The sequence below is a fragment of the Danio aesculapii genome, chromosome 1 (genome assembly GCF_903798145.1).
Source record: "Danio aesculapii chromosome 1, fDanAes4.1, whole genome shotgun sequence".
In the NCBI taxonomy this organism is placed as follows: Eukaryota; Metazoa; Chordata; class Actinopteri; order Cypriniformes; family Danionidae; genus Danio; species Danio aesculapii.
The window spans coordinates 33,335,840-33,362,335 of NC_079435.1; the positions used below are offsets into that span (position 1 = coordinate 33,335,840).

General features: G+C 36.9%; 1 long non-coding RNA gene across 1 annotated transcript; it reads left to right on the forward strand.

Annotated features, from left to right (window-relative positions):
- Nucleotides 1-20,432: 20,432 nt before the first annotated feature.
- On the forward strand, nt 20,433-21,079 carry LOC130220877 (uncharacterized). Its single transcript, XR_008836240.1, has 3 exons — nt 20,433-20,510; nt 20,852-20,895; nt 21,018-21,079. It is a non-coding gene; the product is annotated as an uncharacterized LOC130220877 (long non-coding RNA).
- The last annotated feature ends 5,417 nt before the right edge of the window (nt 21,080-26,496 follow it).

Consider the following 26,496-nt stretch of genomic DNA (forward strand, 5'->3'; position numbering starts at 1 on the left):
ATTTGTCCCCTTACATTCTTTTTCTTTTAAATGCACGTGGTGAGTTCCCCTCATCACTTCCAACATCAGTCTGTTCAACAGCTTGGGGTAATTTTCGTCTTGCTTCATTGTAGTCATCTGTGAGAGTAAGAAAGACAATTTTAAGTAATAAAAAACATTAGTTTAATCTGAAAGAAGAGGTGAAAGAATGTAACTTACGTGAAGTGAAGATAATTCTGGCCTTATGGGCTTTCCATTCGTCTCCAGGACAATCTTGCAATCTGACAGCTTTGGCTATATCAGTTTTATTTGGAGGCCACAAGCACTCTCCATTTTTAATCCAGATGGAAGGCACAACTTCTACCTCATTAGTTTTGTCAAAAACAACAATGTGAAACATCTAAAGAAAAATCAGAAACCCACAGAAACACACTCTTTAGCCAACACAACTACTAAAAGGCCTGTTTTCCTCAATGCAATAGTGGAACAACAACAAATCGTTTTTCAAATGGTAGTCTCACAAACTTCTGGGGCTTTTGTCTAACTATGAAACATTTGATGTTAGTGGAAAGTTTGGAAACAACATAAATTCCCAGCTCTCTTGAGTCAATAGGATATGTAAAGAAGTGTTCCACCTGTTTATATTCATTGGCCACAATGTAAACTACTCCTTTTTCCTCAATAATGTTCTGGACTAACACCAACTTTTTGCTAATTTTAATACAACAATCTCTCTCTTTGACACTCACAACTACATCGTCTGTAGCTAGCACTTTATATTGACGAACTTGTGGTGAAAAGCATTCTGGCACTGGCCCATCCTTATGCTCACTTTTCAGTTTTTCACTTTTATATCAGGACTGGTGATATTTTCTATCTCTGATAATCTACGTATCACCTGAGTTAAAGGATTTAGTGGCCCTCGAACCAACTTTTTCAGTTTTCCTAATAAATTTTCAAAAGGAAATGCTGATATGAGGTCCAAATTGCCATGAAGTTTGACATCTTCATTAAGATGCACCAGACCATGAACATTGTAGACCAAAAACTCCTCACCATAAAGCTGGCCAAAGTGTTTAACAAATGATATCAGCAGAGTTTTAGCAAAGTCATTCAACTCCATACAATATTCAGGACTTGCTAAAATGTACACACCTACTGACAATAGCATGAAGTTGTCATAGATTTGAGGCTCTACAACACCCCTCAGCACAACCGGACCAGTGTACAACAGGAATTGTCGAAATTCTGTGGCTTTCCACCTGCATCGTTCAAGCAGTGCACGTGGCCTTCGAGCAAACTCACTTGGAATGTAATTTCTCAGTGCAAGAAGTCTATCTGAAACCATGGACGCCTGACTACATGAAATACGACAGTGCAAGGGACCTGTGGTGCCAATCCACAAATCTAAGAGACGCCTCATGAAACCCAGACATACCAGGTGCATATAATCATACGGAAAACAAGTGATCATGTCAATGCCAACTTCTATAAAAGGTGATTGCTGGACATGGTGTTGTTCATCTGTTACTTGCCTAAAACTATCATCACTTCTGCACCTTGCATTGACCTCAGGAAATGTCATTCTATTTGATTTGCGGACGCCTGTTTGATGACATTTGTCACATCCATGATAAGCGTTGTGTGACTTTACACCTCTGATGAAGGCTCGAGCTGGGGTGTCACACACAACAGAAACAACATTCAAAAAGAAGATTTTCTGCTTGAACAGAAACCCATCTTTCAACACTTTCAGCTCTTGAACCAGATCATTAAGATATTCAGTCAATGAATTTGGCTTATAAGTACCACAAAACAGTCCTATCAATACTGGTTTCTTGGTGTAGCCTTGCAACAAACCCAGAATTGGCCAGAACTGTACACTAGTACTCTTGAAGATAGGTAGCCCATCAAAATTCAGCTGCAGTTTAAAAACATGTTTGTCTGGCAGAGTAGACCAAATTAAATCTAGAAATTTCTGAATAGAATTCAGAATACCACAATAATGAAACAAGCCACCAGCAACACTGGTAATGTTGTAGCTTGTTTTTGTTTTCAGCAAGGTTCGTCCATCCTTTGGCAGAGGGGAATGATAGATTTTGAGAATGCTGAGAAGCGCTGTTAAAGCTATTAGAGATATTCCAAATTCAATTGCCCAGTCTGCCAGAGAACTCTGCAAATGACCACCCAACTCACTACACTGTTCTCCAAAATCAGGCAGATCTTCAATAGAAGCTGCAGTCTTTTCACACACTTCTTTATCCTGAATGTCATCAATTAGATCTTCATCACTTTCATCACCATTTTGCATGTCAGATTCCTCCAAATCATCAACATCAATATTTGACTTGTCATTTATGTTTCCTTCCCTATGGTGCTCATTTGACATCTCTTTACTGACTAGCCTTAATGCCCTTCTTCTTGAATTGCCCCTATCATTGTACATCCAAGTCTTTTCCATACCGTGGCTTTACTCTGGTCTTTTGTACCACCTGAAACAAAACAAAATAGAACATTACACAAAAATGCACACACACCAGACAAAAACGATCAAGAAAATCAGAAGTGAATGGATGAGATAACAAGATGCTTGTACATTTTAATATTTTGTTTTTAATTTGAAATTAAAGAAGCTGAAACAGGAAAATGCAGCCCTTAGTAGTTTTTATTTATAAACTAACTAAACAATGTATAAAGACATATTTTTTCCTTTTCATTTAATAAAAAAAGTGAAAAACAACCAAAACACTCATTTGCAGTCATTACATAATTTGTCAAAGAAAAATTAGATGGAGCAAGCACAGAAATTCTTGAGTGACACAATAGAATCCTTAATCTAGAAAAAAGCAACCACATACATACAATTTAATTCAAACGTTTGAAGTCCAAAACTAATTATCAGCCTTTTCTCAATACTCAATAACTACATTTAGTCAAACTAGGACTGCACAATAACAAAACAAAATAATAATAATAATAATTATAATCACTATTAATTTGTTCAAAATGTTAATCACGATTAAAAATTAGGATTATTCCTTTATATATATATTTTTAGTTGTGTTTTCTTATAGTTGTGGCTGTGATATATACTTACTGTTGAAGTCAGAATTATTAGCACCCTTTGAATTTTTTTCTTCTTTTTTAAAATATTTTCAAAATGATATTTAACAGAGTAAGGAAATGTTCACAGTATATCTGAAAATATTTGTTCTTCTGGAGAAAGTCTTAGTTGTTTAATTTCAGCTAAAATAAAAGCAGTTTTTTTATTTTTTAAACACCATTTTAGGGACAAAATTATTAGCCCCTTTAAGCTATATTTTTCCTCGATAGTCTACAGAACAAACCATCATTATACAATAACTTGCCTAATTACCCTAACCTGCCTAGTTAACCTAATTAACCTAGTTAAGCCTTTAAACGTCACCTTAAGCTGTATAGAAGTGTCTTGAAAAACATCTAATTAAATATTATTTACTGTCATCATGGCAAAGATAAAATAAATCAGTTATTAGAAATTAGTTATTATTACTATGTCTGTAGTGTATAAGTGTGTGTGTGTGTGTGTGTGTGTGTGTGTGTGTGTGAATGGTTCCCAGAGATGGGTTGCGGCTGGAAGGGCATCCGCTGCTTAAAAACTTGCTGGATAAGTTGGCGGTTCATTCCACTGTGGCGACCCTAGATTAATAAAGGGACTAAGCCGACAAGAAAATGAATGAATGAATATTAAACTTCACAGCCACAACTATAAAAAAAAAACACAACTTGTAAAAAACTGGGTGGGGATTAGATTTCAATTTCTTGTCCAATTTCTGCATGCACATTTTTTTCACTCGCTACTCTGCTAGGAACTTCGCCACTGGAGAACACCTTCAATAATAATCTAAACTTTTGTTTAGAGATGGACTGTAAATTGTACTCAAAAGAGTGGCTACATGTGGTGAAGAACGATGGCAAAGCTAAGTGCAATTATTGTAATAAACTAGTAAGTTAGAAAGCAGAGTGTCGCGACCAACATGACAAAGTATCTGCAGTAGGCATGGGACGATAACTGTTTTTAAGTTATACAGTGGTTTGGAAAACTAAAGGTTTTAAAACTGCCAAAATTTTCTGCAATACCATTCCTAAGGTATGAATTGTTCTTGAAACTAATGAAGACGGCAGAAGTCAATGATTTATTTTAACTATTTAGCCTGACATGTTTACTGCTCCAAAATTGTATAAATGCTTCTCAAGATATATTGTGTTCAAAGGGGAAAAGTTTTTTTTTTTTTTTTTTTTTTACCCAGACATTTAAAGAGATTATATTTTAGAGCAGTAATCACAATAATGTGATACAGTAAAATTTTTATCCAAGGTTATCATAACGCCAGAATCTTATACCGGCCCATGCCTAATCTGCGGTTGGTTACTTCACAAATATTGAATTAAAAAAAATGTTGTGTTGGTTCATTGTGCATCCCGCGGGTGCAACCAAGTTGTGCATTTAGTTGAACTTTTTGAGCGTGCTGAGCAGTTCGGTGTTAGTTTTATTTAAATATCTTGAGGTGGAACTAAACAGCGCATTTTCTCCGCCTTCTTCTATAAACACTTCTTGGTGTTTATAATGTAAAATCGCGATGATATTTAATTATTGATTGGTGGCCACAAATTTAGTTCTCATGAAAATAATACAATTAATCGTGCAGCCCTAAGTCAAACTGTTATTCTGTTTTTTTTTTTTTTGTTTTGTTTTTTACTGTTACTGACAAGCACATTTTTTAAAAAACATTATTAGAAACATTAACTCTTTTATTTGTTGCTATTAGTTTTTCCTACTATGAAAGTCAAATACATGTTTTCTGCTTTTTTCAAAACATTTTATTTGGTGTTTAATAGAAAAAAAATAACAAAATCATAAAGATTTGGAACCATTTGAGGAGAGTAATTGTACACTAATTTTTGTGTGAACTATCCCTTTAAATCTATTTCTCTAACCTGTTCACTCTTTTTACTTAACGTTAATAGTTCAGGCATGAAACAAACTTATCTAAAATTGCCTATTTATTCACATGCACATAAAAGTAGAGTCTTTTTTTTAATCCACGTAAGCACATAATGTATACAGCATACTCAAATTTGATATATCTTAGCTTTAATTAAGCATATTTCCTCATAATTTAGGCTTCATTTTTGTTCATAATACAAATATAATACATGAAAGATCTCTCTTTCCAATGCATGCATGCATGCATGCGTGCGTGCTGGAGCGGGGTGTGATTTTAGAATATATTTTGAATCATTCCAAGTGATCATTCTATTTTTGCTTGAAATGCCCTTCATCTCTCGCTTTATTACGTAAACAGCAACTTTGCAAGGGCTATGGGTTAACATCACAGCACGAAAATGGTCCAACTTTTAATGAGATAATCTCAGTAACGTTCGATAAGGATAAACAAAACGAATAAATATCCTTAAATTGTGTGATGCCGTCTTCTGTTAATTTACATATTATTTTGGAGTTTATTTATCATGATGTGCCACTTAACATGAGATAAATTAACTTTAGCTAACGTTAAAAAATATTTATCGAGCTTATGGGTATACACTAACAACCACACCGATGACATTTAAATTTCCGACGATGAAACTGATAACTGATCTGAAACAATTTATTAGAAATCCAATTATTACTTACCAAAATGCCTTTGCTCCAGTTAACGTTAGGTCCACGATGGTTGGTGAAGTGCGTACAAGTGGCCGCCCGCCGCCGCCGTCCTCTTTAATAGATTGAAGTATTTTTCAAATTAGAAGTTTTGTTTCGTTATTTTTTAATCGTGGTTAAAATTAACCAAGCTAGCTAAATCAGCAGACTGACGTTACACACCGTTCACCGGAAGAAAATATATTTGAAAATTGAACAGAAAACCGAGAGTCACGACCAATGGACACGACTGCAATATCCTATTGATAAACCCATAAAGCATTGCGCATTAGGCGCGCTACGGGCGCACTTTTTCTCAAAGCAACCTGATTGGTAGATTTGGATTTTTGAATTTTTTTCTGGTGTTTGTGCATGAGACAAGCAGCACAAAAACAATTGACTTAACATTTTAACACTCCCGTCTGTATATTCTGGTATATCATCATTGGTTAATAATAATATAATTAGCAAAATAATAATTTGAATAATAAAAAATATGTAATGTAGGGTAAATTTAGTTGCAACATACAAGAGAGAATAGATTAATTCAAATAATTCAATCTTGATCCTAGACTATTTTTTCCTAGATTAAAATGAAGGCATTAGAAGATGCAAGCGAAAGATGGAATGACTGTGTGTTGAAATATTTTTTTACTCGAAAAAATATTTTTATGTATTTTAAATGTGGTTCCAGAAAGGCCAAACTTATGTGGGCCACAGATCAGTTTTGAACATCTGGGCCAAATACTACATTTGACATCTGGCCCATGTCTTGTCTGCCGCCTTCAAGACGGTGCCACCTCTGCCAAACCTGGGCCATGTTTGGCCCACATGCTGTATGCCAGTGCCGGATGAATGCCTGATGTGCCAGATTTGTGCCAAATCTGGGCCAGAATTCTTTGCTACCTGAGAGGAATCAGCTTATTTCAGCTTTCTAAGGGAAAAAACAACAAGTGAAAAAAACTGCTCAAAACAGTGAAAATGAACAATGTTTTTTGTTTTCAACAACATTATATGCAGTATTAAACAACATTATATGCAGTATTAAACAAGTTGCAAGTGAATACTGAGTGAAATGAGAGCGTTTGCAGAACAGCCGGTTTCTGCATTGCAGGAATCAGCTTATTTCAGCTTTCTAACGCCAAAAACAGCAGGTGATAAAAACTGCTCAAAACAGTGAAAATGAACAATGTTTTTGTTTTTAACAACATAATATGCAGTATTAAACATGTTTTAACAAGTTGCAATTGAAAACTGAGTGAAATGAGAGAGTTTGCAGAACAGCCTATTTCTGCATTGCAGGAATCAGCTTATTTCAGCTTTCTAAGGCCAAAAACAGCAAGTGATAAAAACTGCTCAAAACAGTGAAAATGAACAATGTTTTTGTTTTTAACAACATACTATGCAGTATTAAACATGTTTTAACAAGTTGCAAGGGAATACTGAGTTAAATGAGAGAGTTTGCAGAACAGCCTATTTCTGCATTGCAGGAATCAGCTTATTTCAGCTTTCTAAGGCCAAAAACAGCAAGTGATCAAAACTGCTCAAAACAGTGAAATTATGATTCTTTCTGTGTTTAACAACATAATATGCAGTATTAAACATGTTTTAACAAGTTGCAAGTGAATACTGAGTGAAATGAGAGAGTTTGCAGAACAGCCGGTTTCTGCATTGCAGGAATCAGCTTATTTCAGCTTTCTAACGCCAAAAACAGCAGGTGATAAAAACTGCTCAAAACAGTGAAAATGAACAATGTTTTTGTTTTTAACAACATAATATGCAGTATTAAACATGTTTTAACAAGTTGCAATTGAAAACTAAGTGAAATGAGAGAGGTTGCAGAACAGCCTATTTCTGCATTGCAGGAATCAGCTTATTTCAGCTTTCTGAGAGCAAAAACAGCAAGTAATAAAAACTGCTCAAAACAGTGAAAATGAACAATGTTTTTGTTTTTAACAACATTATAGGCAGTATTAAACAACATTATATGCAGTATTAAACAAGTTGCAAGTGAATACTGAGTGAAATGAGAGAGTTTGCAGAACAGCCTATTTCTGCATTGCAGGAATCAGCTTATTTCAGCTTTCTTAGGCCAAAAACAGCAAGTGATAAAAATTGCTCAAAACAGTGAAAAGGAACATTGTTTTTGTTTTAAACAACATTATATGCAGTATTAAACATGTTTTACCAAGTTGCAAGTGAATACTGAGTGAAATGAGAGAGTTTGCAGAACAGACGGTTTCTGCATTGCAGGAATCAGCTTATTTCAGCTTTCTAAGGGAAAAAACAACAAGTGAAAAAAACTGCTCAAAACAGTGAAAATGAACAATGTTTTTTGTTTTCAACAACATTATATGCAGTATTAAACAACATTATATGCAGTATTAAACAAGTTGCAAGTAAATACTGAGTTAAATGAGAGAGTTTGCAGAACAGCTGGTTTCTGCATTGCAGGAATCAGCTTATTTCAGCTTTCAAACGCAAAAAACAGCAGGTGATAAAAACTGCTCAAAACAGTGAAAATGAACAATGTTTTTGTTTTTAACAACATTATATGCAGTATTAAACAACATTATAGGCAGTATTAAACAAGTTGCAAGTGAATACTGAGTGAAATGAGAGAGTTTGCAGAACAGCCTATTTCTGCATTGCAGGAATCAGCTTATTTCAGCTTTCTTAGGCCAAAAACAGCAAGTGATAAAAATTGCTCAAAACAGTGAAAATGAACATTGTTTTTGTTTTAAACAACATAATATGCAGTATTAAACATGTTTTACCAAGTTGCAAGTGAATACTGAGTGAAATGAGAGAGTTTGCAGAACAGCCTATTTCTGCATTGCAGGAATCAGCTTATTTCAGCTTTCTAAGGCCAAAAACAGCAAGTGATCAAAACTGCTCAAAACAGTGAAATTATGATTCTTTCTGTGTTTAACAACATAATATGCAGTATTAAACATGTTTTAACAAGTTGCAAGTGAATACTGAGTGAAATGAGAGAGTTTGCAGAACAGCCGGATTCTGCATTGCAGGAATCAGCTTATTTCAGCTTTCTAACGCCAAAAACAGCAGGTGATAAAAACTGCTCAAAACAGTGAAAATGAACAATGTTTTTGTTTTTAACAACATAATATGCAGTATTAAACATGTTTTAACAAGTTGCAATTGAAAACTAAGTGAAATGAGAGAGGTTGCAGAACAGCCTATTTCTGCATTGCAGGAATCAGCTTATTTCAGCTTTCTAAGGCCAAAAACAGCAAGTGATAAAAACTGCTCAAAACAGTGAAAATGAACAATGTTTTTGTTTTTAACAACATACTATGCAGTATTAAACATGTTTTAACAAGTTGCAAGGGAATACTGAGTGAAATGAGAGAGTTTGTAGAACAGCCTATTTCTGCATTGCAGGAATCAGCTTATTTCAGCTTTCTGAGGCCAAAAACAGCAAGTAATAAAAACTGCTCAAAACAGTGAAAATAAACAATGTTTTTGTTTTTAACAACATTATAGGCAGTATTAAACAATATTATATGCAGTATTAAACAAGTTGCAAGTGAATACTGAGTGAAATGAGAGAGTTTGCAGAACAGCCTATTTCTGCATTGCAGGAATCAGCTTATTTCAGCTTTCTTAGGCCAAAAACAGCAAGTGATAAAAATTGCTCAAAACAGTGAAAAGGAACATTGTTTTTGTTTTAAACAACATTATGTGCAGTATTAAACATGTTTTACCAAGTTGCAAGTGAATACTGAGTGAAATGAGAGAGTTTGCAGAACAGACGGTTTCTGCATTGCAGGAATCAGCTTATTTCAGCTTTCTAAGGGAAAAAACAACAAGTGAAAAAAACTGCTCAAAACAGTGAAAATGAACAATGTTTTTTTTTTCAACAACATTATATGCAGTATTAAACAACATTATATGCAGTATTAAACAAGTTGCAAGTGAATACTGAGTTAAATGAGAGAGTTTGCAGAACAGCTGGTTTCTGCATTGCAGGAATCAGCTTATTTCAGCTTTCAAACGCCAAAAACAGCAGGTGATAAAAACTGCTCAAAACAGTGAAAATGAACAATGTTTTTGTTTTTAACAACATTATATGCAGTATTAAACAACATTATATGCAGTATTAAACAAGTTGCAAGTGAATACTGAGTGAAATGAGAGAGTTTGCAGAACAGCCTATTTCTGCATTGCAGGAATCAGCTTATTTCAGCTTTCTTAGGCCAAAAACAGCAAGTGATAAAAATTGCTCAAAACAGTGAAAATGAACATTGTTTTTGTTTTAAACAACATAATATGCAGTATTAAACATGTTTTACCAAGTTGCAAGTGAATACTGAGTGAAATGAGAGAGTTTGCAGAACAGCCGGTTTCTGCATTGCAGGAATCAGCTTATTTCAGCTTTCTAAGGGAAAAAACAACAAGTGAAAAAAACTGCTCAAAACAGTGAAAATGAACAATGTTTTTTTTTTCAACAACATAATATGCAGTATTAAACATGTTTTAAAAAGCTGCAAGTGAATACTGAGTGAAATGAGAGAGTTTGCAGAACAGCCTATTTCTGCATTGCAGAAATCAGCTTATTTCAGCTTTCTAAGGCCAAAAACAGCAAAGTGATAAAAACCACTCAAAACAGAGAAAATGAACAATGTTTTTGTTTTTAACAACATTATATGCAGTATTAAACAACATTATATGCAGTATTAAACAAGTTGCAAGTAAATACTGAGTGAAATGAGAGAGTTTGCAGAACAGTGTATTTCTGCATTGCAGGATTCAGCTTATTTCAGCTTTCTAAGGCCAAAAACAGCAAGTGATAAAAACTGCTCAAGACAGTGAAAATGAACAATGTTTTTGTTTTTAACAACATAATATGCAGTATTAAACATGTTTTAACAAGTTGCAAGTGAAAACTGAGTGAAATGAGAGAGTTTGCAGAACAGCCTATTTCTGCATTGCAGGAATCAGCTTATTTCAGCTTTCTAAGGCCAAAAACAGCAAGTGATAAAAACTGCTCAAAACAGTGAAATTATGATTCTTTCTGTGTTTAACAACATAATATGCAGTATTAAACATGTTTTAACAAGTTGCAAGTGAATACTGAGTGAAATGAGAGAGTTTGCAGAACAGCCGGTTTCTGCATTGCAGGAATCAGCTTATTTCAGTTTTCTAACGCCAAAAACAGCAGGTGATTAAAACTGCTCAAAACAGTGAAAATGAACAATGTTTTTGTTTTGAACAATATAATATGCAGTATTAAACATGTTTTAACAAGTTGCAAGTGAAAACAGAGTGAAATGAGAGAGTTTGCACAACAGCCTATTTCTGCATTGCAGGAATCAGCTTATTTCAGCTTTCCAAGGAAAAAAACAGCAAGTGATAAAAACTGCTCAAAACAGTGAAAATGAACAATGTTTTTGTTTTTAACAACATAATATGCAGTATTAAACATGTTTTAACAAGTTGCAATTGAAAACTGAGTGAAATGAGAGAGTTTGTAGAACAGCCTATTTCTGCATTGCAGGAATCAGCTTATTTCAGCTTTCTGTGGCCAAAAACAGCAAGTAAAAAAAACTGCTCAAAACAGTGAAAATAAACAATGTTTTTGTTTTTAACAACAGTATAGGCAGTATTAAACAACATTATATGCAGTATTAAACAAGTTGCAAGTGAATACTGAGTGAAATGAGAGAGTTTGCAGAACAGCCTATTTCTGCATTGCAGGAATCAGCTTATTTCAGCTTTCTAAGGCCAAAAACAGCAAGTGATAAAAACTGCTCAAAACAGTGAAAATGAACAATGTTTTTGTTTTTAACAACATACTATGCAGTATTAAACATGTTTTAACAAGTTGCAAGGGAATACTGAGTGAAATGAGAGAGCTTGCAGAACAGCCTATTACTGCATTGCAGGAATCAGCTTATTTCAGCTTTCTGAGGCCAAAAACAGCAAGTAATAAAAACTGCTCAAAACAGTGAAAATGAACAATGTTTTTGTTTTTAACAACATTATATGCAGTATTAAACAACATTATATGCAGTATTAAACAAGTTGCAAGTGAATACTGAGTGAAATGAGAGAGTTTGCAGAACAGCCTATTTCTGCATTGCAGGAATCAGCTTATTTCAGCTTTCTTAGGCCAAAAACAGCAAGTGATAAAAATTGCTCAAAACAGTGAAAATGAACATTGTTTTTGTTTTAAACAACATTATATGCAGTATTAAACATGTTTTACCAAGTTGCAAGTGAATACTGAGTGAAATGAGAGAGTTTGCAGAACAGCCGGTTTCTGCGTTGCAGGAATCAGCTTATTTCAGCTTTCTAAGGGAAAAAACAACAAGTGTAAAAAACTGCTCAAAACAGTGAAAATGAACATTGTTTTTTGTTTTCAACAACATTATATGCAGTATTAAACATGTTTTAAAAAGCTGCAAGTGAATACTGAGTGAAATGAGAGAGTTTGCAGAACAGCCTATTTCTGCATTGCAGAAATCAGCTTATTTCAGCTTTCTAAGGCCAAAAACAGCAAAGTGATAAAAATCACTCAAAACAGAGAAAATGAACAATGTTTTTGTTTTTAACAACATTATATGCAGTATTAAACAACATTATATGCAGTATTAAACAAGTTGCAAGTGAATACTGAGTGAAATGAGAGAGTTTGCAGAACAGCGTATTTCTGCATTGCAGGATTCAGCTTATTTCAGCTTTCTAAGGCCAAAAACAGCAAGTGATAAAAACTGCTCAAAACAGTGAAAATGAACAATGTTTTTGTTTTTAACAACATAATATGCAGTATTAAACATGTTTTAACAAGTTGCAAGTGAAAACTGAGTGAAATGAGAGAGTTTGCAGAACAGCCTATTTCTGCATTGCAAGGAATCAGCTTATTTCAGCTTTCTAAGGCCAAAAACAGCAAGTGATAAAAACTGCTCAAAACAGTGAAATTATGATTCTTTCTGTGTTTAACAACATACTATGCAGTATTAAACATGTTTTAACAAGTTGCAAGTGAATACTGAGTGAAATGAGAGAGTTTGCAGAACAGCCGGTTTCTGCATTGCAGGAATCAGCTTATTTCAGCTTTCTAACGCCAAAAACAGCAAGTGATAAAAACTGCTCAAAACAGTGAAAATGAACAATGTTTTTGTTTTGAACAATATAATATGCAGTATTAAACATGTTTTAACAAGTTGCAAGTGAAAACTGAGTGAAATGAGAGAGTTTGCAGAACAGCCTATTTCTGCATTGCAGGAATCAGCTTATTTCAGCTTTCCAAGGAAAAAAACAGCAAGTGATAAAAACTGCTCAAAACAGTGAAAATGAACAATGTTTTTGTTTTTAACAACATAATATGCAGTATTAAACATGTTTTAACAAGTTGCAATTGAAAACTGAGTGAAATGAGAGAGTTTGCAGAACAGCCTATTTCTGCATTGCAGGAAACAGCTTATTTCAGCTTTCTAAGGCCAAAAACAGCAAGTGTTAAAAACTGCTCAAAACAGTGAAAATGAACAATGTTTTTGTTTTTAACAACATACTATGCAGTATTAAACATGTTTTAACAAGTTGCAAGGGAATACTGAGTGAAATGAGAGAGTTTGCAGAACAGCCTATTTCTGCATTGCAGGAATCAGCTTATTTTAGCTTTCTAAGGCCAACGACAGCAAGTGATAAAAACTGCTCAAAACAGTGAAAATGAACAATGTTTTTGTTTTTAACAACATACTATGCAGTATTAAACATGTTTTAACAAGTTGCAAGGGAATACTGAGTGAAATGAGAGAGTTTGCAGAACAGCCTATTTCTGCATTGCAGGAATCAGCTTATTTCAGCTTTCTAAGGCCAAAAACAGCAAGTGATCAAAACTGCTCAAAACAGTGAAATTATGATTCTTTCTGTGTTTAACAACATAATATGCAGTATTAAACATGTTTTAACAAGTTGCAAGTGAATACTGAGTGAAATGAGAGAGTTTGCAGAACAGCCGGTTTCTGCATTGCAGGAATCAGCTTATTTTAGCTTTCTAACGCCAAAAACAACAGGTGATAAAAACTGCTCAAAACAGTGAAAATGAACAATGTTTTTGTTTTTAATAACATACTATGCAGTATTAAACATGTTTTAACAAGTTGCAAGGGAATACTTAGTGAAATGAGAGAGTTTGTAGAACAGCCTATTTCTGCATTGCAGGAATCAGCTTATTTCCAACCCAGGCTCATTAGAAAAACGTAGGCCTGACTACATTTCTAGAGAACCAGATATACGTACAAATAGGTACGCTTCCCTGCACTTTTTTAAAAATAACATCCGCTAGAGGCGCTAACTCGTTTTAAAATGCCTCCGCTTTAGATCATGCGTGTTTATTAAAAATAAAAACAAGGAAATTAAGGTTCGATCTTCTCTGTGCACACTCGTTTTAATGTGAATTAAGTGAGTGAGGAAAGACGTGTGGTATTTCAACATTCAACCTAGTTTGCTGGGATATACTCGGGATATAAACTACCATGCCATGTTAGTTACGTACCAAACAGCACAAAATTATTATTGAACAGCGATAAAATATTACTTTGTATGTGCATCTTTTGTTTGTTTCTCACATTAACGGGAATGACAACGTAAATGTAAGTCCATCTTATTTAAAATAATACGAGGAAAGCACGAAGAAATAATTTAGATAAAACGTAGCAAAGTTACATTTCAGTCAGGTGGTTTTATGTACTCCTGAAACGTACAAGATTTCTAGCAGATACTCGCTTCAAATGGTGAACAAAATATGATTTGTACGAGCAAAAAATTGACACGCTCATTTTTTCAAATTTTCTTCTTAACAAATGTATTATATTTTAATTTGCCTGTTTCATTTGTTCTTTCATTTACAACGACAATTCAAGACTATTTTGAGCGATTAAAAGCACAACGTTTTCAGTCTAACAAATTAATAACTGTTTTATTTCGACTTGATTTAAATTAGCATTAATTAAAAGCATTTGAAAGAGTGACGGTTATAAGTGCAACCCTTGTTTTTATTATAATTTTTTAAATATGGCGAAGTTTCAAAAGGCAGGTTAACGTTACACCATAAACTTTTAGAACACTTTTGATTATTATCATTTTTAATGAATTTGAGAACAGGGGTCTGTGAATTGGGATGACGTATACATCATGCGTCGAAGAGCTGGATTTGCTGAAACAACGTGATAACAGGTAATTTTTCATGTACCGTGCACAGCTTTAAAATATATTTGTATGCATGCCTCCGTGTTACCTATGTTTTATTAATGTTATAGTGTATTTAATGTGTCTAGTTTATTTAGTCAAGACATAAATGTGGATCATAATCATGCGGGCAATATTATTGAATTTATGTAATTGCATACTGTAAAATTAAGCAAATATTGTGTACTAACAAGTGTTAGTAACTTATTAAACCTTATTGCATTATTTCATTATCCAGTTTATTAGTTTCGCATTTGTTAGACTGTATGTAACATGTTAACTAAAAGTAACACATTAGATAATGTTGGAGTAATGTACACTTTACAATTCCTAATTCCCTTAACAATTGTCTATAGTGATGAATCATTTTAAAAGTCCACAACATGAACAACATGCAAGTTAAAGCTGAGGCGTCAACTTTAACACCAAAAAAGGTTTCATTTAAAACTTCTTTGTCTTTGATCAGTGATTTTGAATGTGTCCTAATATTAATAATTTACCATGCATTAGTATGTACGTAAGTAAGTCTTGTACATTATTTATGTTAACTAATTCATTAACTAATGCATTTATATATTTGTAAGTTTACATAAACAAAGATTTAGCATTTCTTAATAAATGTGTTGTTCATTATTAGCTCATGTTACATAATCTACAATTAATTATATTAGTGTGTGTAAGTAAAGATTAATGTATTAGGCATTAGAACGTTAACATTAACAACAATTGTGATGCTAAGTGAAGTTAATATTAACTAATGTATTAACACATTAATGTGTTTAGGTAACAATTTTTTTTTTTAAATGTAACAGTTCATTGTAAATTTGTGTTAAATAATGCATTAACTAACATTAACTAATAGAATTTTAAAGTGCTATTGTCATTTCTTTATAAAATTGTATGATGCCACTTAAAAGAATGTTTAGTGTGTCTGAAGGAAATACAATTTCCAAGCATTCCTTTTGCTGGTGTAGTAGTTATAATCCAGTGCAATTTCTGTTTGCACAAGAGTGGTTTTAATATAGTTAGTCTGTGATTACATGAGCCAAGACAAAATCCAGCAAAGAAGAAATGTGTAAATTGTGGCATTGTCATGTGTGTGTATGTATTGTGTATAACATCTTGGCCCTTTTTTCTTTGCAGGGATGCCTGGGAGTACCAAAAAGAAATGCATTAGCTGCAAGGCCACAATAAGTGTGGCATGTAAAACATGTCCTTCTTGTAAGACTTGCCAGCCTTACAAGGCAAAATTACAAAAAACAAGGGACAAATTTCAATTAAATAAAGCAAAATGGGCCGCCTCAGTTAAAAAAAACAGCAACAAAGCTAAAGTTGTTAACAGCAGTTATTGTTTGGTAAGTGTTTAACCCTAGGTTTGCATTGATATGGGAACATGTATTACTGAATAATATGAATGTAATGTAAATTGTTTAGAATTTTTGTTATTAATGTGAGATGTTCTGACATTCATAAATGTCAGAATTATGTTAAATTTAATACATAATATTATATAATACACTGAGTGAACACTTATCATTAAAAACAAGAAGAGGTTTTTTTTTGTTAAATTTATGTTTACTATTAACATTGATGATATTATGTAATAGCAATCTCTTTGTGCATTTTTTTATTTAATATTTCAGCTTGACAAGTTAGCTGCTCTCAACCTTCACCCAATAACTGCTTCTTGGGAAAAACATGGAACAAACCATTGTGGCTGATGTCATATTTGGTGGAGACCATGTGTTAGATGACGATCTCCTCCAGAGGTTGAAGATTGTCTACGAAGCAGTATTGAAAAGTTTGTAGAAGTTTCTTGCCTTGCATTCGCTTTTCAGTTTGGTTATTTAATCATAATTTATTTTAGAGACCAGTTCTCACTGTTAACTAACTGTTAACAACAACTTTTAATTTATTGTATTTTTTATTAGTGCTTATTAATAGGATTGCAGTTGTTAAATTTAATGTGGTAGTTGTTAAGGTAGTAGTAGTTGTTAAACTTGGACTACAGTGGTAGAATATGTTCATGTATAATATCTAATTTTCAAATAGTGATAATCAGAATCAGAAAGAGCTTCATTGCCAGGTATGTTCACACCAGAGATGTATAAAGTACTAGAGACCCAGACTTAAGTAAAAGTACAAGTACTCTATCAAAAAGTGACTTGAGTAGAAGTAAAAGTGCTCTTCAAGCACCATACTTAAGTGGAAGTACTAAAGTATTCAACATTTTTTGTACTTAAGTATTCCAAGTAGTTTATTTCAAAATTTACTACTCAAGTACTGAAAGTAAAAGTACAAGTATTGTGTAATGTAGTTATTAAAGAATGCAGTCAAAAGACATCATATTGTTTTGTTTATTTTAAATCTCTTTTTTGGGGGCACGTCATTAAGCAGAACGAAAAGAAACATGACTTACAATACTGTTTTTCTCTCACGCTCGAACCACAGATCTGACAGATTATAACAGCTTTAACACACACCTTTCAAAGTTGTGTGTCACAAAAACAGTCCATAATCCACTCAAAACGCTATTGAAACCCAATTTCGGAGCACAAATTACTGGTTGTAAACGCTGTAAACGAACGTTCTAATTCACTTGATTTTGATTTTATTGTAAAAAAAAGAAAACGTGTATATTACTGTGTTAAATGAAAATCTGAAATATTTTATGGCTTATGGCTATGATTTAGTATTCAAAAATGTTTCATTTTGATTATGTTTTAATTAAATTGGTCCTAAACTTCATATTTTTATAGTATATTTATTCATTCTGGTACTTTTACCATAAACCAACATCTCAACCATTTGGTAGAGGCTGATATTTTAGAAACTATGGGATGTGTTGGGGGAAAATGTATTGATTGTGTTAACTAGCGACATTAGGAATTATGAAATGCAATAAATAAAAAAATTCTATTGTTTTTTTTCTTGGTGTGACAGTTAAATGGTTACTTTGTAATACAATTGTGTCCTTTAATACAGCAGAAAGATATATGAACTGTACCCTTAATTTGACCCGCTCAAAGAAAACACTCTTTCTGAATGTATCAAACAAAACTCATGCACAGAAGACAGCATGAGCATTTATAGCAAATAAACTAATGTAAATATTCTCCCGCCTGCTTTTTAAACGCTGACAGGCGAGGTCTTACACCCCTTTGATTAGTTATTGTCGTCACCTTCTCAACAGAAAGGGCTGCTATCGGCTTTAGAAATGAAAGCGTTGTTCACTGATGGCGGGAAGAACAGCCGCGGTTACAGTCTATGTATGTATAATACGCGGTTATCACAGGTAATCTATAATAGACACAGTGGAGAAAACTTGCACCTCATACACGCCTACCAGGCCAGCGGGTCAAATCTCCAAAGTGAGAGAGGCAGAGATGGGAGTCTCACAACATTTCTCTGTAGCAGTGAAAATGCGGGTCATGTGCTGTGCCGCCTTCACTCGCCCTCGCACCTCCGTCCTTCGCCATAGTATTGCGACACCGCACATAGGAGATAAATGACGTCAGTACGTCATAACCCGTTATGATCTATTACTGAACCGATTTCGACCATTTTGACACCTCTAGTAACGAGTAACGATGCAGCTCATAAAAAATCTATCGGAGTAAAAGTATTAAACTCATCGAAAATATGTACTTAAGTAAAAGTGGAAGTAGGAGAAAAAAACAATACTCCAGTAAAGTACAGATACTGCCTTTTAGTACTTAAGTACAGTAGTGAAGTAGTTCTACTTCGTTACTATACATCTCTGGTTCACACATACGAGGAATTTGTTTTCGTGACAGAGCCTCTACAGTGCAACAGGATTACAGAGACAGGACAAAAAACAGATAATAAATATATTTTAAAAAATAAAAGTATGTAGTGAGTGCAAATATACAGATTGACAAGTGTATGTACAGCTATATTACTATATACAATGTTATATGTGCAGCTGTTATGTGCAAATTGGCAAGTAAGTGTGCGGTTAAATAAGTGTATATGTGTATAAAAGTGTATGGCAAGTAGTGGTTCCACAAGTTGGTTCCACAATTATTATCTTCAAAATAGACATTACTGTAATAATATACATGCCAATAAGAAACTAGCTTATAACAAGTATAATAAACAATAAGTATAATGTCAAAGTATAATAAAAAGGCTTTATCAATAATTCTTTGAAGATTGTCATATTATAAACTAGCTGTAGTGGTTCTTATTTATCCTGCATTACTTCCCATATAGTTCCTAATAATTGTAAACTATTATTCTGTAATGATTCCCATTTAAAATGTTGTTATCAAATTTTAAAGTTCATTTTCAGAGAGGAAAAAAGAAAGGAGCGGCCTCAGATAGCTTTAGCATCACCTCTGCTGTGACTATGCTGGACCCCACCATCGCTCCTGTGCCTGTGCTGGACCCCAACGCTCCTGTGCATGTGCTTGACCCCACTGTGCCTGTGCTGGACCCCACCATGACTGTGCAGGTGCTGGACTCTACTGTGCCTGTGCGAGACCCCCCTGTGCTGGATCCTAATGTGCCTGTGCTTGACCTCACTGTGCCCGTGCATGTGCTGGAACCCACTGTGTCTGTGCTGGACCCCACCGCCCCTGTGCCTGTGCTGGGCCCCACTGCTCCTGACCCCACCACTTCTTTAACTAAAAGAAAAAAAGGTAAATGTATTTCCAAAGTTTTTAAACAGTTGTGAATGTAAAACTTTTTATCCCATATTTATTTACCAATCTAATCTATTTATCAATAATTCTTTGAAGATTGTCATATTATAAACTAGCTGTAGTGGTTCTTATTTATCCTGCATTACTTCCCATATAGTTTCCTAATAATTGTAAACTATTATTCTGTAATGATTCCCATTTAAAATGTTGTTATCAAATTTTAAAGTTCATTTTCAGAGAGGAAAAAAGAAAGGAGCGGCCTCAGATAGCTTTAGCATCACCTCTGCTGTGACTATGCTGGACCCCACCACCGCTCCTGTGCCTGTGCTGGACCCCAACGCTCCTGTGCATGTGCTGGACCCCCTTGTGCCTGTGCTGGACCCCCCTGTGCCTGTGCTGGAACCCCCTGTGCTTGTGCTGGAACCTCCTGTGCTTGTGCTGGACCCTATTGTGCCTGTGCTGGATTCTATTGTGCCTGTGCTTGACCTCACTGTGCCCGTGCTGGACCCCACTCTGCCCGTGCTGGATTCCACTGTGCCTGTGCTGGACCCCACCGCCCCTGTGCATGTGCTGAACCCCACTGCTCCTGACCCCACCACTTCTTCAACTAAAAGAAAAAAAGGCAAATGTATTTCCAAAGTTTTTAAACAGTTGTGAATGTAAAACATTTTATCCCATATTTATTTACCAATCTAATCTTTTTTTAGAGTCAACAAAAAAAATTAAAGACAAGAAACATAAAGGTGAAGTATATCAAAAGGCTAATATCTAGTACAGAAATATTAGGTTTTGCTGGTATGTGTTAAAGGCGTAATAACATATTTGTATATTTCCTATATATTTATTAATTTTGTAATGTACTCTTTTTTGTTTCATTTATAACAGACCAATGTTCAGAATGCATGGAACGGCTGGAGAACAACAGCTTCCCATACCAGAGGATATTGAGAAACAGAATGAAAGGAGTAAGTGATTTTGTTAAGTAAGTTCGCAGTTTTGCTTGTTTCATGTAATGTTTTACATTTTACAACTTTTTTAATTCTAGAGATTAAATTTGTTACCTTTATTCTTATGGCAGTTGTTTATTTATAGCATTTTAAAGATTGTTTAAAAGCAACTTTGGGGTGATCTAGAGGAAAATTATCATTCAATGATGCAAACACAGTTTAATTGTTTAAAGACAGTTCAGTGTTGTTCAAAGACACTTCAGTGTTTTAGTTTATCATCGACATTAGATATGTTACATTACACATGAGTTATTTTTGGGGGCAGAATATTGTTTTCTAATTTTTGCTTTTTCACACAGGGTAACTCCGAAGTCCTTGTTAGATGGGCTCCCTGCACATCATGGTATGTACTCTTGCTATATTTCAATACATTTTCATTGGTTACAGCTTCTGTCTTAATCCACTTTTATTAAACTTGCATGATTTAAATTGTATTTTTTTCTTTTTCTTATTTTTCTGTTATAGTGGAATCAAGTGGAAAGACTCTTGGGAGCCATCATCATTTGTTTGACTGTAATATTGAAGTGTATTTGTTAGTGATTCTACAGGCTCATGTAAAATAAATAAATAAATAAATAAAGCATGCTTTTACCATTGCTAAAACAGTTCAGATAGGACAGTTATTATCAGTTCAGCCATGTTGCTCACTAATCCACATGCAGTATTTGTTAGATATAATAATAATAATAATAATAATTTACAATAACTGTTCCACTCAGATACACACACTGCAATTTATAAAATGGCATATGTTTATTAATAATGATTACGTATGTTGTTATTTTTTGGAAATATAAATGGTGTGTATGCTTAACACAAATAAAGTTAACTGTGTTTGGTAAATAAGTTCAGACTGCTTATTTGCATACTGGGATAGTTGACATTTATTTAATGTTTTATTCTAAAACGTAATTCCGTTTTCAAAGCACTTAATTGTTTCATTTAAAGCAATTACATGAAGTGCAACAATGGTATCATTAAGCATTTAAATTATGTTAATTATTTTATAGTATCAGCACCAAACTGGATCTAGAATTGTATTTGCACAGTTGTATATTCAATGTTTACATGCAGTTTCTATTTCTGTACACATACATACGTATATATCATAGAAGTTTTCTCCTATTTGCTATACCAACCAAATTTGTTATTTATATGCTACAAAATAGCCATTTGCAACGAATTGTATCCTGTATGAATCCTTCAAGGTAAGTAAAGCATTAGAATCTTGCTAAAATTTATGCAATTTTATAACTTTATAAATTTGTCTTTCATTTACTCACAATAAAAGTGAACAATGTTTGTAGGAAGTAATTGAAGATTAATATTGTAAAATGTATCATAACCAGATGAAAATTGAGGTGGGTGTTAAGGAATTAACACTTTAATAGAAAATACATAGTAAATAATAATTTAATTTGCCTTTTTTCACATTGTCACATTATGCACTATCAAAGACAAAATTCATATTGTCGTTCTTAATAATAATTTGCTTATTCTTTAAATAAATAAAAAAACATGTTTTTATATCATTGTAGCTGAATAAGGCATGAATTTTGTGCAGTTACACGGGCTTATATAGTGACTAAGTGATTGGGTGCAGCTGTGTGTGGTTAATACTCAGGTGATGGTGATCTTTGCGTGATGCTGGTGGAAGAGCCTGGCCAATCCGTGACATTACCCCCCTCCCCAGGGCCCGCTCCTGAGGGCCTATACCTCCGACGCCGTGGTGATATATCTGATCTGGGGACCCAAGATCTTTCCTCCGGACCGTATCCCTCCCAGTCGACTAGATATTCCAGATGACCACCACGACGTCGGGACCGTAGAATGTCCTTGACTTTGTAGATGGATCCGACTTCCGACATCAGTGGGGGAGGAGGTTCCTCTTCATGGCCAGGCTCTGTGGAGGGAATCAGAGGGTCGTGAAAGGGTTTGAGGAGTGACACGTGGAATGTGGGGTGGATCCTATATTGTGGTGGTAACTGTAACTTAAACGTGACTGGGTTGACCTGCTCCAGGATGGTGAAGGGACCAACAAATCTGGGACTAAGTTTTCGGGAGGGCAGTCGCAAGCGGATGTCTCTGGTGGAGAGCCAAACTTTCTGCCCCGGCGCATAGCTGGGACCTGGAATCCTCCTCTTGTCGGAGACCTCCTTGGCTCTGCGAACTGCCCTCTGGAGATGGTGATGAGCATCGTCCCAGACCCTCTCGCTCTCCCGGAACCAGTAATCCACTGCGGGGACATCAGAAGGTTCGCCATCCCAGGGAAAGAGTGGAGGTTGGAATCCCAGAATACACTGGAATGGCGTAAGTCCGGTGGTAGGTTGCCGCAGGGAATTCTGGGCGTATTCTGCCCAGCCCAGAAACTGGCTCCAGGAGTTTTGATGACCGTGACAGAATGTTCTGAGGAACCGCCCCACTTCTTGGATCTTCCTCTCAGTCTGGCCGTTGGTCTGTGGATGATAGCCAGACGAGAGGCTGACGGTCACACCTAGGAGTCTGAAGAAGGCTTTCCATAGTCTGGAGATGAACTGGGGTCCTCGGTCCGAGACTATATCCTCAGGTAACCCAAAGCATCGGAAGACATGGTTGAATAGAGTTTCGGCGGTTTCTAGGGCTGTGGGCAGACCCTTCAAGGGAATCAGACGGCAGAATTTGGAAAATCGATCGACAATGACTAAAATGCAGGTATTACCTTCAGATGATGGGAGATCTGTCATGAAGTCAACTCCTAGGTGTGACCAGGGGCGGTTCGGGATGGGCAAGGGATGGAGTTTACCTGCAGGTAGATGGCGAGGACTCTTCGACATAGCGCACTCTCTACAGCCTTGAACGTATCTCCTCACATCCCTCGCCATGTGCGGCCACCAAAAGCGTTGGGATAGCAGCGAGAGGGTGTTGTTGGCCCCGGGATGCCCTGTGCCCAAAGATGTATGGGTGGAATGAATCAGATCTACCCGTTGGTTTTCAGGAATGAAACGACGATTGGGGGGACAGCCCGGCGGATGCCTGGATTCGGGAGTGGCGACGACTGTAGGAGCGGACCAGGTGATGGGACAGACCGTGATCTGTTCTGGAAGGATTCTGGCTGGGGTCTCCATGATTTCCGGCTGATCATAAATTCGGGACAGTGCGTCCGCTCGGATGTTCTTTGACCCAGGTCGGTAAGATATTGAGAATTGGAATCGGGAGAAGAACAGGGACCATCGGGCCTGACGAGGACAGAGTCTTTTGGCTTCTTTGAGGTACTGGAGATTTTTATGGTCTGTAATCACCTGGAAAGGATGTTTGGCTCCCTCCAGCCAGTGTCGCCATTCTTCCAGGGCAAGCTTTATAGCCAATAGCTCCCGATTTCCGATGTCATAGTTTCTCTCCGCCAGGCTGAGCTTCCTGGAGAAATAGGCGCATGGATGGAGTAATGCTGGTGTACCATGATGTTGTGATAGGATGGCTCCCACTCCAGTTGTCGAGGCATCTACCTCGACCACGAACGGGATTTCAGGATCTGGGTGAGTCAGGAGTGGAGCTTGAGTGAAGGCTTGTTTGAGGGCTTGGAAGGCTGCGTCGGCTTCGGGAGGCCAGGAGAGTTTCTTGGGTTGGTTTTTGAGTAGGTTGGTAAGCGGAGCGGTAATGAGACTGTAGTTGTGGATGAAACGTCTATAGAAATTGGCAAACCCTAGAAATCGTTGGAGTTCTTTAATAGTTGTTGGTTTTGGCCAGGAGACAACGGCAGTGACCTTCCCCTCGTCCATGCGAACCCCTTCATGATCAATGATGTACCCCAAGAACTGAACAGACGGTAGGTGGAAGGAGCATTTTTCAGCCTTGAGGTACAATTGATGGTCTCTGAGGGTTTGTAGGACCTCCGCAACGTGGTGGCGGTGTTCGGCCTCACTCCGGGAGTAAATCAGGATGTCATCAATGTAGACTATGACGGAGATATGGAGGAACTCCCGGAGGACTTCGTGAATGAAGTTCTGGAATACGGAGGGGGCGTTGACCAGACCATAGGGCATGACCAGGTATTCGTAGTGCCCTGTAGGGGTCACAAACGCTGTCTTCCACTCGTCCCCCTCACGTATTCTAACCAGATTGTATGCGCTGCGGAGGTCCAACTTCGTGAATACCTTGGCTGATCGGAGTTGTTCCAGGGCCGCAGGGACGAGAGGAAGGGGATACCGGAACTTTATTGTTCCTTGATTCAGAACTCGATAGTCGATGCAAGGACGCAGCCCTCCATCCTTCTTGGCCACAAAGAAAAAGCTTGAGGCAGCGGGTGACGTGGACTGGCGGATATACCCCTGACTCAGTGCTTCCTGAATATACTCCTCCATGGCCTTAGTTTCCGGAAGGGACAACGGGTAGATCCTACCTTTGGGCATAGGAGCGTCTGGCAGCAGGTCTATGGCGCAGTCCCATGGCCGATGTGGAGGTAGCTGGGAAGCTCTCTTGGGGCAAAAAACGTCTTCATATGCGGAGTATATCTTCGGGATTTGAATGGATCGTTTATCGACTGGACTTTCAACTGACGTGACATAGATAGTAAGGGGTTTCTGAAGTTGAACAGGTAGGTCGGGAAAACATCTGGTTTTGCAGTCTTCACCCCATTTTCTTATCTCTCCTGTGCCCCAAGAGAGGATGGGATCATGCTTCACCAGCCACGGGCGCCCTAGAATGATGTCCATAGATGCACCCTCCAGAACCAGAAATTGCATCTCCTCCTTGTGGAGCAATCCCACTTGGAGATTGATAGGTTCACATTTGCGATGGATACGTGCCTGGGAATGGATTGCGTTAGTTATGGGTTGGATCTGGTAGACGTGCGTCGAGGCTTCGGTGTTAAGTTGGAGCTGGCGACAGAGGGCGAACGAGATGAAATTTCCAGCTGACCCGGAGTCGATGAGGGCCGTGACTGAAACAGATACAGAAGGGGTAGTTAACTGGACATTGGTGGTGAGAGGATGCATTTTTTCAATGGGAGAACTGAATACACTCACCAAGGGACGTGCTGGACGAATGGGACAGTCCAGCCTGACATGTCCGTCGGCACCACAGTACATACATAAACCCCGGGTCAGCCTCCTCTGTCGCTCAGTGATGGTGAGTCTACCAGATTCCACGATCATTGGTTCAGGTTCTGGAGGGACTGCTGGCTCTGGCGAACGGAGGAGTGCTTGGGGTGCAGATGGAAGATCGTGCTGGTAGACCCTCAGACGATCTGAACAGCGGAGGGATTGTTGGATGAATTTCTCCAACCCCATGGTATCGTCGAGGGCTGCTAGCTGTAGTCGGAGGCTGGGCTCCAGTCCGAGCCGGTAGGTGGTGAGGAGAGATCGCTCATTCCATCCGCTAGCAGCAGCCAGAGTACGGAACCGGAGCGCATAATCCTGAGTGGACATGGCTCCCTGTTTGAGATGGTATAACTGTTCTCCAGCTGCTACTTCTGCATCTGCGCGACCGAAAACCTCCTTAAAGTACTTGATGAATGCTTGAATGGAGCTGGTTACCGGCCCAGACTGTTGCCAGATGGTTTCTGCCCACCGAAGAGCCGATCCAGAGAGAAGGGAGATGATGAAAGCGATTTTGGACCGATCTGTGGGATATAACTCAGGTTGCATGGTGAATATTAGAGAACATTGTAACAGAAAACCATTGCACTCCTCCGCCCCGCCAGAGTAGGGCGCTGGTCGAGCCATGGGACTGGATGAGTGGGTGGACGGTGAAGAAGTGCTCGGTGCTGGTGGTGCTTCGGGAAGTGGAGCAGATGGTGACAAGACTCTCTTCAGCGAGTCCACCAACTCCTGAATGGGATCGTGAGTGCTCATGCTGTTGATTGTAGTAGGTCCGGTCTTCTGTTATGGGAAGCAGACGGACAAAGGAGGTGAGTGAATTATCAACGATGTTTATTTAACAACAAATGAGCACACAAGGAGAACGGAGG